This window comes from Benincasa hispida, chromosome 1, assembly GCF_009727055.1.
Source record: "Benincasa hispida cultivar B227 chromosome 1, ASM972705v1, whole genome shotgun sequence".
Lineage (NCBI taxonomy): Eukaryota > Viridiplantae > Streptophyta > Magnoliopsida > Cucurbitales > Cucurbitaceae > Benincasa > Benincasa hispida.
Genome location: NC_052349.1, coordinates 67287618 through 67299671, shown reverse-complemented (window position 1 = coordinate 67299671; position 12054 = coordinate 67287618).

Sequence of the window (12054 nt, the reverse complement as noted above, 5' to 3'; positions counted from 1 at the left end):
AAGAATATTTTAAAATTTACTTGTCGAGCTCATATATCCAAACGAGTAACAACAAATAATCCTCTAATTTGAACTTTGAAATTAATTTTAAAAACATATATGAGTAGAATGTAAAAATAACATGAATTAAACGAAAATATATATAGCGTAATGTGAATATAAAAATTATGTAAAAAATAAGCAAAACCTTTTTAATAGAATGTTCTTGAGAGTTGAGATTAAAAAGTGAATTTTGAAGAGAAAAAAGTTTATAAATTGCCCAGTTCTATTGTCGATAAAAAAGATATTGTTTGACTATTTATTTATTAAAAAAAAAATTATATTTTAAAGGACACATTGTTTGACCCTTTCTTTTAATTAGGATTTACATGAATTGGGCTTTAAAAGCTCATTAGAAATGGAAAATATGGGTAAAAAATTATTTAAAATTCGAAATAAAATGTTGGTAAATTATAAATTTGAACCCTTGTGCTTCACCAAATAAACAATACTCCATACCAACAAGTAGCACCAATATTGTTATTTAAGTTGAACTTTTATATATATATATATATATATATTAATACATATCACTTTATAATTTATATTAAAAGTACAAAAGATGGATAAATTGAGGGAGACACGTGCCTCCGACCCTTATGTGGGTCTGCCCATGGTGGTGAGGCGACCCTTAGCAATAATTTTACCATTGCTTTTCTTCCTCAGTTCAACATTATCTACTGTAATGATCTTTCCTATTCGCAAAACATTGCTGTCAGTCTCGATCTCCTCCTAAAACATCACACACATAAAAGTAGCATACAAACACAAATACGTCTAAATTTTTTTGCTTTGTCATCATCTTTTTACCAATATTTTAGAACATCGAGCCAATTTTGAAAGCTTAAAAAAATTATTTTTGTTTTTTTTTTTGTTTTTTTTTTGTTTTTTTAAGAATTTGACTAAGAATTCAACTCTTTTAATTTATTTTAGTAACATGAAAACCACGGTAAGAAACTAAGATAGAACAACCACAATTTTCATAAACAAAAAATCAAATGATTATCAAACATGACCTAAATTTCTAACTTCTATTATAGGTTAAAATATACATTTGTCCTTATTTCTCATGAAAGTAACAATTTAGTTCCAAACTATAGTTGGTAACAATTTGATTGATGTATTTTCAAATTTGTAAATATTTAGTTCTCAAATTTATATATTTATATATATATATATATATATATATATATATACTTGATGCATTTGGACTCCACCATCCCACCAAATTGTCCAATCATTATTTGGCACATGAAAAAATCACTTCACTTCATTTTTGAAGTATTTTAATTTCTTTTGTTTGTGTATGATGAAAGTAGGATGCATAAAGACCGATGCATCCAAGTATTGTCCTATTTATTTTCTATATTAATGAGGGGAGAGAGAGTGTTTACCCTATTTATCAATTGACACATCATTAAGTGACCGATTAATTTATTATTCATTTATTTCGTAGAGTCCACGTAATTTTTAAATGCTATTTTTGTAATGATGAGTAGAAATTTTCTCATGTTTACATCATTAAACATCACTAGAAAAAAGAGTTAGAAATTCACATTAACAATAAAGTGAACAAGCAATTTCAAATTCCATATGTACTCTATTCGATTTTTTTTAAGAAAAAAAGAAAAATAAATTTAAGAAACCGAGTAATGTGATGAACAGAAATGGAAAATTGAAACGAAGAAAAAAGGGGAAAGTGGAACACTAACGTGAAGATAAGCCTATCTCAGATTATCCCATCGAATCCCACCATGATTATCACTATTTATTGGATTTTAAAACTAAGTTTAAATTCTATTTCGGTTATGTAACTTTGAGTCATGCTCTATTTTTAGTCTATAAATTTAAAAAGTCATCTGATTTAGTCCTACACTTTTAAAAGATGCTTACTTTAGAGTCCTTAGTGTTAAGATTTTGTTAATCCCTTAAACAAGATGATGATAACTTATTTTTTAATCACTAGTCTTCCAAATAAGTTAACCATGTTAAAAAAATGTAGAGTTTCAATTTTAAATTAAGTGGGAAAATAATTTTCTTAAAACTCAAAAATTATTTTATGTTCAAGATTTTGGCCGTTCATTTTAATCAAATTTTGAGATCAAATTAGGATTTAAATCTAAAACTAACTAACATAAATAACCATTTATTGTAATAATTTAAAGATTATACTTTAAAATTTATAATGATACTGAAAATTTCTGTTAAAAACTTAAAATTGTTATGAAAATTGAGGAGCACAACGGGAATACAGATATACAAAATATAATATAATAATATTTTTATATAATAATAATAATAAATAAAAACTAAAATTATAAAATAAAATAACCAAAATCATGAAATTGGATAATATGAAAATTTGTGGAAATGGAATTCTCACCAATGTAGATATTCTTAAGAACCACCAAATGTCACTATTTGTAGGCAAAGTGACAAGTATGATGTGGACTTACATGGACACTAAGCATGAATAACTACATGGCACATGGACAACATGAATGGTGATACATGGCCTTTGGGACATTAAGCAATGGACATCTATTTTCTATTATAATATTCATAATACTCCCCATTAGATGCCCATATATATATATGAAATATGCCTCGTTAAAATCTTACTAGGAAAAACTCAATGGAAAAAACCCTAGTGAAGGAAAAAGAGTATATATTTCATATAATACATACTCCTAGAAAAAAAAATACAATATATTTACTCTCCATCATAAAAACATCGCTTAAGATTTCTGAGTCGCTGCATTTCAATATTGTGCACCAATTTTCAAAAGTTGCAGTTGGCAATGTCTTTGTAAATAAATCTGTCAGGTTATCCTTCAAACAAATTTTCGAACAAATTTGTTGTACAGTGATGTCGCCACTTTCTTCAAGATCATGAGTGTAGAAAAACTTCGGTGAAATATGCTTTGTTCTATCTTCTTTAATATATCCTCCTTTGATTTGGGTTATACAAACTGTGTTGTCTTCGTATAATATTGTTGGAAGATTTTTATTAGAAGACAAGTCACACGTTTCACGAATGTGCTGAGTCATTGACCTTAACCATACACATTTTCGACTAGCCTCGTGAATTCAAGAATTTCAGCATGATTTGAGGAACTGGTCGTTATAATCTGTTTCACCGATCGCCATGATATAGTAGTTCCTCCACATGTGAACAAATTACTTGTTGAGATCAAGCTTTGTGCGAATCAGATAAATATCCAAAATCTGCATAACCAACTATATCAAAATTTGATTTATTTGAATAAAACAAACCCATATCGATTGTTCCTCAGAAGAGTATATGTTTAATTCCGTTCCAATGTCTTTTTGTAGGAGAAGAACTATATCTAGCCAATAAATTTACTGACAATGCAATATCTGGTCTTGTAATATTAGTAAGATACATAAGTGCACTAATTGCACTAAGATATGGTACTTCAGGATCAAGAAGTTCTTCATTATCTTCTCGAGGTCGAAATATATCTTTCTTTATATCCAATGAACGGATTTCCATAAAATCTTTTCAAAATTTTTCCTATATAAGTTGATTGATGAATAAATATTCAATCTGCTAAATGCTCAATTTGTAAACCAAGACAAAATTTTGTCTTTATGAGATCTTTCGTCTCAAATTATTTCTTAATATATTCTATTGCCTTTGAAAGCTCTTCAGGAGTTCCAATTATATTCAAATTATGAACATATACGGTTATAATAGCAAATCCTGATTATGATTTCTTTATAAAAACACACGGACATATTGGATTATTTTGATATCCTTCTTTCAATAAATATCCACCCAGGCGATTATATCACATCCGTCCTGATTGTTTCAATCCATATAGTGATCTTTGTAACTTTATTGAATACCATTCCCGGGAATTTTATGTATATGTTTCAGGTACCTTATATCATTCTGGGATTCTCATATAAATATCATTATCAAGAGATCCATAAGATGCACATCCGAACTTTTATATGCAGTCAAGCCAATTAAATATCTTAATGTATTTGCATCCACCACCAGAGAATACGTTTCCTCAAAATCAATACCAAGTCTTTGTGAAAAATCTTGCGCAACTAGTCTTACTTTATATCTTGTGACCTCATTATTTTCATTTTTTTTCATCACAAATACCCATTTGTATCTCACAGGTTTAACACCTTCTAGTGTTAAGACTACAGGTCCAAAAACCTGACATTTTGAAAGTGAGTTGAATTCTGCCTCGTTTGCTTCTTTTCACTGAAGCCAATCTTTTCTATGTTGACATTCTTTAATAGATTTTGGTTCAAGATCCTCATTTTCAGATATAATATCAAGAGCAACAATATATGCAAAAATGTTGTCAATAATTACATTAATTCGATTCCATCTTTTTCCTGTTATGACATAGTTTATGAGATTTCATTATTATCTTTAGGTATTTCTAGTTTATTGAAATTTCATTATTATCTTTAGGTATTTCACCTTCCTCAATAGTCATGTCGAGAATTTCTTTATGAGTATTTACATTCTCAACCAAGTCTTTTTCACTATTAATTATTTTTCGTTTTTGAGGATTTTTATCTTTGGAATCCACTGGTCTACCACGCTTCTGACGTGTTCCAGACTCATTAATGATAATTTGTTATGTTGGGATATTATTTTTTTATGGAACATTTGTTGCTAGTATATGTAACTTAGTTAGTCTCTTTGCATCTATAAATGCATTTTATAATTGATTTGCTATATTTTGCAAATGAATTATTTTCTGAACTTCAAGTTCACATTGATCTGTATGGGGATCTAAATGAGACAATAATGATGCATTCCATGTAATTTCTTTTTCCAATTTCTTGATTCCTTCCTCTAATGTTGGAAAATTTGTCTCATTAAAATGACAATCAACAAATCGTGCAGTAAATACATCACCCATCAAGGGCTCAAGATATTTAATAATTGATGGGGAATCATATCCAACATATATTCCTAATCTCCTTTAAGGACCCATCTTAATGTGTTGTGGTGGAGCAAATGGAACATATACCGCACATCCAAAAATTCTCATATGGAAAATATTTGGCTTATGACCATAAGCTAATTGTAATGACGAGTACTTATGATAAGCTACTGGTCTAATGCATACAAGTGACGCTGCACATAAAATAACATATCTCCATACAGATGAAGGAAGCTTAGCTCTCATAAGTAAGGGTCTTGCAATTAATTGCAAACATTTTATAAATGATTATGCTAAACCATTTTGTGTATGAACATAAGTTACAATATGTTCAACACTTATCCCAATTAACATACGATAATTATCAAAAGCTTGGGATGTAAATTCATCAGCATTATCAAGACAAATAGTCTTAATTGTATAATCAGGAAATTGTGCTCTTAACTTAATTATTTGAGCAAGTAATCTTGCAAATGCAAAATTTCGACTTGATAATAAGCACACGTGTGACCATCTGCTGGATACATCGATTAATACCATAAAATATCTAAATAGTCCATTTGGTGGGTTAATGGGTCCACATATATCACCATGAATTCGTTCTAAAAATGCAGGTGATTCAGTCCCTACTTTAGCTAGTAATGGTCTAATTATCAATGTTCCTTGAGAGCAAGCATCACATGATAATTCATTAGATTGAAGAATCTTCTGGTTCTTCAATGGGTGTCTATTTGAATTCTCAATAATTCTCCTCATCATTATAGATCTTGGATGACCCAATCGGTCATGACAAATTGTAAATATGGTTGAATTCATGAACTTTAGGTTCATTGTTGCATATGTTTCAATTACTAAATATAATACAATCCAGAAGATAAAACATGCAACTCTTCCAATATACGTTTTTCATTTGAGACAATGGATATCATATATAGATATTCCACATTATTCTTACTATTAGTCTCAATATGATAACCATTGCAATGTATATCTTTAAAACTTAGAAGATTTCTCTTTGATTGACTAGAAAATAATACATTGTCAATTGTAAATTTTGTTCCTCTAGGCAAAATAATATTTGCTTTTCCAAAATCTTCGATCTGTTGGAAGGTCCAATGTGCAGCGGAAGAAACCAAGATCCATAAGCACTCTAATTCATTAATTTTAGCAGAAAAGAAAACATGCTTCAATAGAAATAAATGGGTTTCATGACATACCTTTGAAGAACTTCCTCTTAACTTTGAACCAGCTGCAAATCTCCACTAAATCTTGTAGTAGACCACTCCAAGTCTTTCCTACTATCATCTTGGTACTCAAGATTGAGTAGTGGAACTCAAGATAAGCTAGAATTAAAAGAATTTGGAGAAGCTCACAGCAGTAATCCAGTAGAAGAACAACATTCTTCTCTCGATTCTTTCTAAAAAATTTGTTCGATTGCCTTCCTTCAAAACACTTCAATCTCTTCAATATACTGCAAACATTCATGCAAAGAGATTTGCTACATGAGATTCAACTCATGCTTGGAGTTAATGAAAAGTTTAAGGTGGGTTGTTTGTGAGCTAGTAGGAAGAAGACAATGAGAAATCCATTTTCCAACTTTTGTGTTTTTCTTTTCTTTTTCAATTTTATCAAAATTGATTTCACAAATCGGTTTTACTTAATAAAACTGAAAATATTATTAATTTTACAAAATTAATTTCATAAATTAATAAATTAATTTTCTTAATAAAATTAATAAATAATTATTTAAACAATTTAAATAATTTTAATTAATTCAATATCAAATATTAAATTAATTTTTTACACAATTCCATCTTCAAATATTTAAATCATATTTAAATATTATTTCTCCAATTTCATTTAATTCTAATTCGAACACTTCAAATTAACTTATCACGCTATTCTAGAACTAATCCATTTACGAACTAGTAGGGGGACCTCGTGGACCTACAGATCTGGGCTCCAACGATCCGAGATTAATCGACTAAGCTCATTAGACCGATCTAACCTCCATTCGTTAACTAATGGGTGATTCCACTAAAGCCCATAGCTGAACTCCCCTCATTGTAGATATATTATGTCCACTCGATATAACCATGATTAGTAAGTTAACCCTTCACAGGTTGTTCGTAATAACGACTGGGTCGAATCTCTATTTTACTCCGAAATTACCTTTTGTTCCTTAAATTCCATTGATCCCCTAATGAACAATTGATTTGTGATCCAATCAACAAATCGAATCCCTCTCAGGCCAATGAGAGGGTGAGGCCTCTTGTTCAAGACCTAGAATCAATACTTAAAGGGAACAACCTCTCTACTAACCCTAATCGGGTAGGAGTGAATTCGGTCTTGCACCCTATATTCCCAGCTATTCATCTGGTCTTATCCCCAAAATGGTAAGCTTATTGAGCAGAGACAGTTGGTCTACTCTCACCGTTTACAGATCAAAGGATAATCTTGAACAAACAGGAGTTCATAATTAGCTCAGGATTAAGGTAAAGTTACCTAGGTCATCGTTTTGAAATAGTTAGTCTTAAAAAGTAAACAACATTATAAAGTAAGAGTGACTGGTTTCGTGGTCCGATCTTGCACAAAACTCATCTGCACAGGACACCCCCATTCCTCATGTCCCAACATGAACGAATAGGATCACTTCATTTGTAGCATTTTACAACTCTTTATAACAACTACAGAGTAGGCCGCATCCAATAGTATTATCAGAATAAGGTAGCCAACCTTATTCATATACTATAGATCATTTTGACTATTTACTCGAACCTGATCCACTGTATGTCTCCACATAAAATTCAAGTACTCATATAATAGTCAATAACAACTTTATTGAATTTTCAGAATAAGTTCTAATGTTTACAAATCACGAGTTTTAGGACATAAAACCCAACACGATCTTGAAGAACCTGATATTGTATTTACTTTTTCTTTTAGCATTGTCAATTTGGAAATGTATTTTTTATTTGTAAGTATTGTATGTGTAGTTGCACTGTCTGCCAGACATAGATTTTCTTTGCTCATTTTTGAAACACCCAACATATGAAAATGATCCATGTTTCTTCATTAAAAGAAAATAATTATAATAAGCAAAAAATACTTAAAATATACAAAAGTTACTAAAAAAAAACATGAAGATAGATAAAAGAAAACAACAACATTAAGTCTAGATATTCTCAAAGTCAAAAGAAATACTTGATGTGCCACTCTTCTCTTTGGGAGATTCAAAGAAGTCCACCACATCCAAATTTATTATATGAGATGGGTCAAATATGTCATTATCCTGGTATGCAAAATTTGCTTCCACATTTATCTCTTTTTCCTTCAAGGAGGCTTGATAGAGGTCAACTAAGTGTTTTGACGTACGATAGGTACGTGACTAGTGCCTAGTCATTCCGCATTGGAAATATTTATTTTCAACACTCTTTGAACTTTTATCATCATTTTGTGTGGTTCTTTTGAAATTTAAATGATTAGAATGATAACCACGAAAATAATAATTATTTCTTCCTCTACCATGGTCACGACCTCGACCACGATTATTATTAAAATTTACAGCATTCACTTCAGGGAATGATGTTGTTCCGGTTGGTCGAGATTCATGATTTTTTATCAATAACTCGTTATTTTGCTCGACTACGAGAAGACATGAAATTAATCCAGAATACTGTTTAAAACATTTATCTCAATATTACTGTTGCAGGAACATATTCAAGACATGAAATGTAGAAAATGTTTTCTCTAATATGTTAACATCAGTAGTTTTCTCTCTGCATAACAACAATTTTGAACTGATTTTAAATAATGCGGAGTTGTAATCACTTACTGATTTGAAATCTTGTAGCCTTAAGTGCATCCACTCATAACGAGCTTTAGGAAGAATAACTGTTTTTTTTTTTTTTTTTTATGATCATACCTCTCTTTAAAACTTTTCCACAAGATACGGGAATATTTTATTGTAAGATACTCCATTTTCAATCCTTCGTGGAGATGATAACGAAGAAAAATCATAGCTTTTGCTCTGTCTTAACTGGATGTCGTATTTCCTTCTTTAATTGTTTCTCCCAAGTTCATAGTAGCCAGATGAATTTTGGCATCAAGCACCCATGACAAATAATTATTGCCATTAATGTCAAGGGCTGCAAATTCTAATTTTGTAAGGTTTGTCATGACAACATTTTCACAAAATTTTATATTTATATCAGAAATTTAATATGTACTAAATATGCAAAATAACATTTAATTTATTAATTATAATGAAGAGAAAAAATCGACATACCTTTAGGACCTATATTTATTAGAGAAAACGACAGGAGCTCGTGCTGATAACGTGTTATGAAAATTGAAGAGCACAACGGGAGTATGGATATGAAAAATATAATATAATAATATTTTTAATAACAATAATAAATAAATAAAAACTAAAATTATAAAATAAAATAACTAAAACATGAAATAACCAAAATCATGAAATTAGATAATATGGAAATTGGTGGAAGTGAAATTCTCACTGATGGAGATATGTTCTTAAGATCCACAAAATGTCACTATTTATAGGCAAAGTGGCAAGTAGGATGTGGACTTACATGAACACCAAGCATGAATAACTACATGACACATAGACAATATGAATGGTGACACATGACCTTTGGGACACTAAATAATGGACATCTATTTTCTATTATAATATTCATAATAAAAATTAAATTTAAAGCAACATTTTGGTCACTAGAGTGAGCTATATGAAGAAACTTGATACACTAATTTTGATTATTACTCTACTTGAACTATTGGCTAAAGCTAAAATTTTGTAACATCTTGGTAAAGTTGGTTTGCTCCTTCTCGTGTATTAAAAAAAATGCACCTCCATCATTACACTTGGTGATTTTTTTCTCATATTTTTCTTTAAAAAAAGAAAAATTCAGTTTTCACTTTATTGAGTGTTAGTTATTTTAATCTCTATTCTTATAGCAATTTAATTCCTAACCTCCTTAAGTCTTATCCTCCACTATTAAGTTACATCGTAAATATTAAATTCACTACAAAAGTTGCACATAAATATACCAGGTAACTGAAATACAAGAGCAACCTTTTTAAACTTCGAGGTCAACTTGAATATGATAAAGCTAAGGAAAATGTGTAAGATTTTTCTTTTTTTGAACCAGGGGTAGAAAATGAGAATTGAAATTTCAAACTTTTTGTCGAAGTTGTGTGATCTATGAATCGGTAGAAGAGAGGACCTGTGTGATGTTCGAGTCCATGAATTTATCTAATGAACTGAAAATACAAATATTTCAGTCTTTTGCACTCTTAGCCAGTGTAACTAATATTCCAGTAGAATAGACTTAACTTCAAGGCCATGAAATATTTAAGAGTCTCCAAAGCAGTCTAATCGACTTCAAATCAACAAGGTACCACACACACACACACACATATATATATATATTATATTAAACTATATGTTATATCACATATAACATATCACCTATGGTTTATATTATATCATATATAATATCATCCATAGTTTATTATTCTCTCATTTAACGTATTAATATGAATTATATGCATATTAATTTTAACCAATAGTTTTTATATGAATCACATTCATATAATTAATTTTTGAATCATATTCAAATATTTTATTTCTCTCATTAAAACTTTATGTTATAATGTATCATGTACGTTATCTTAATTATATCTTATATAATTACTTTCCTTTAATTAATTTGAACAATTCAAATTAATCCAAAATGAATATGATTCTCATTAATCCTTATCGAACTAACAAGGGGACCTCATGACCTATAGATTGAAGTTCCAATAGTATTAATTAATTAAACTCTTTAATTAAATTAATCAATCTTCATTAACTGCCGGTCACTCCACTAATGATCGATAACTGCAATCTTCACACTCTAGATATATTACTATGTCCATTGGATATGACTAATCAACAGTGAATTTGTTAGGGTTGATGTCCTAAATCTCGTAGGGTCTTATAGTTTGTAATTGTATTGTACAAACATTTTATTTATATAATAAAATATATGATGTTTTATTTCAAAATTAGTTACATTAACCACAAAACCAATGAACTAACATCCAAGGTTATCTTGTAGCTTAAACATGTATGTAGAGAGATACGGGTGGATCATGTTTAAGTGAGACCTAAATTGTCTGTAGTAGATGGATAAGGTTGGACCTTATCCTGGTGACACTACGAGTATGACCCGGTTTGTAGATATTACAATTGTTGTAAAGTGCTACAAATGATCTGATCTTGATCATTCATGTGGAGACCTGTGAGTGGGGATATTCTATACAAAGGAGTTTGTATAAGATCGGACCACGAAATGTTTAGTTTTATTATATAACGTCATTCATAATAGAGACTTACATTTCACCAGGATGACCATAAGTAACATGACCTGAATCCGGAGTGAGTTGTGAACTCCTGCCTATGGAGATGGTCCTTTGATTTGTATGGGTGAGAGTGGCCAGATCGCCGATTCAATAAGCCTACCATTTTGGGGATTCTTATGATTGGGGAGTTGGAAACATAACTACATAAGAAGGAATTCATTCCTTCCTCAATGTCGAGGAAAGTAGATAAATTGCTCCCTTAAGAACTGATTCCAGGGCTTGAACAATGTGACGCCACACCATCTCTTGGTCCGAGAGGGGTTTGGTCATAGTTATACTATGATTTATTGTTCATTAGAGGGATTAATGGTACTTAAGGGAGTTAGATGTGACAATAGGGGCAAAATGATAATTTTGGCCTAGTTGTAATTACGAGCAATTTGTGAAGGGTCGTTGTACCATTGATTGATTATATCTAATGGACACAGAAATATATCTATAGTGCGAAGAGTGTAGCTGTCAATCTTTAGTGGAGTGTCCGATAGTTAACAGATAGTGAATAATTTAATTAAAGAGTTTAATTAATTATTTATGTACCGTTGGAGCATCAAGCTATAGGTCCATAAGGTCCCCTCGGTAGCTCAACAAGATTTAATGAGAAGCAGTTTTTGGATTAATTTGAATTGTTCAAATTAATTGA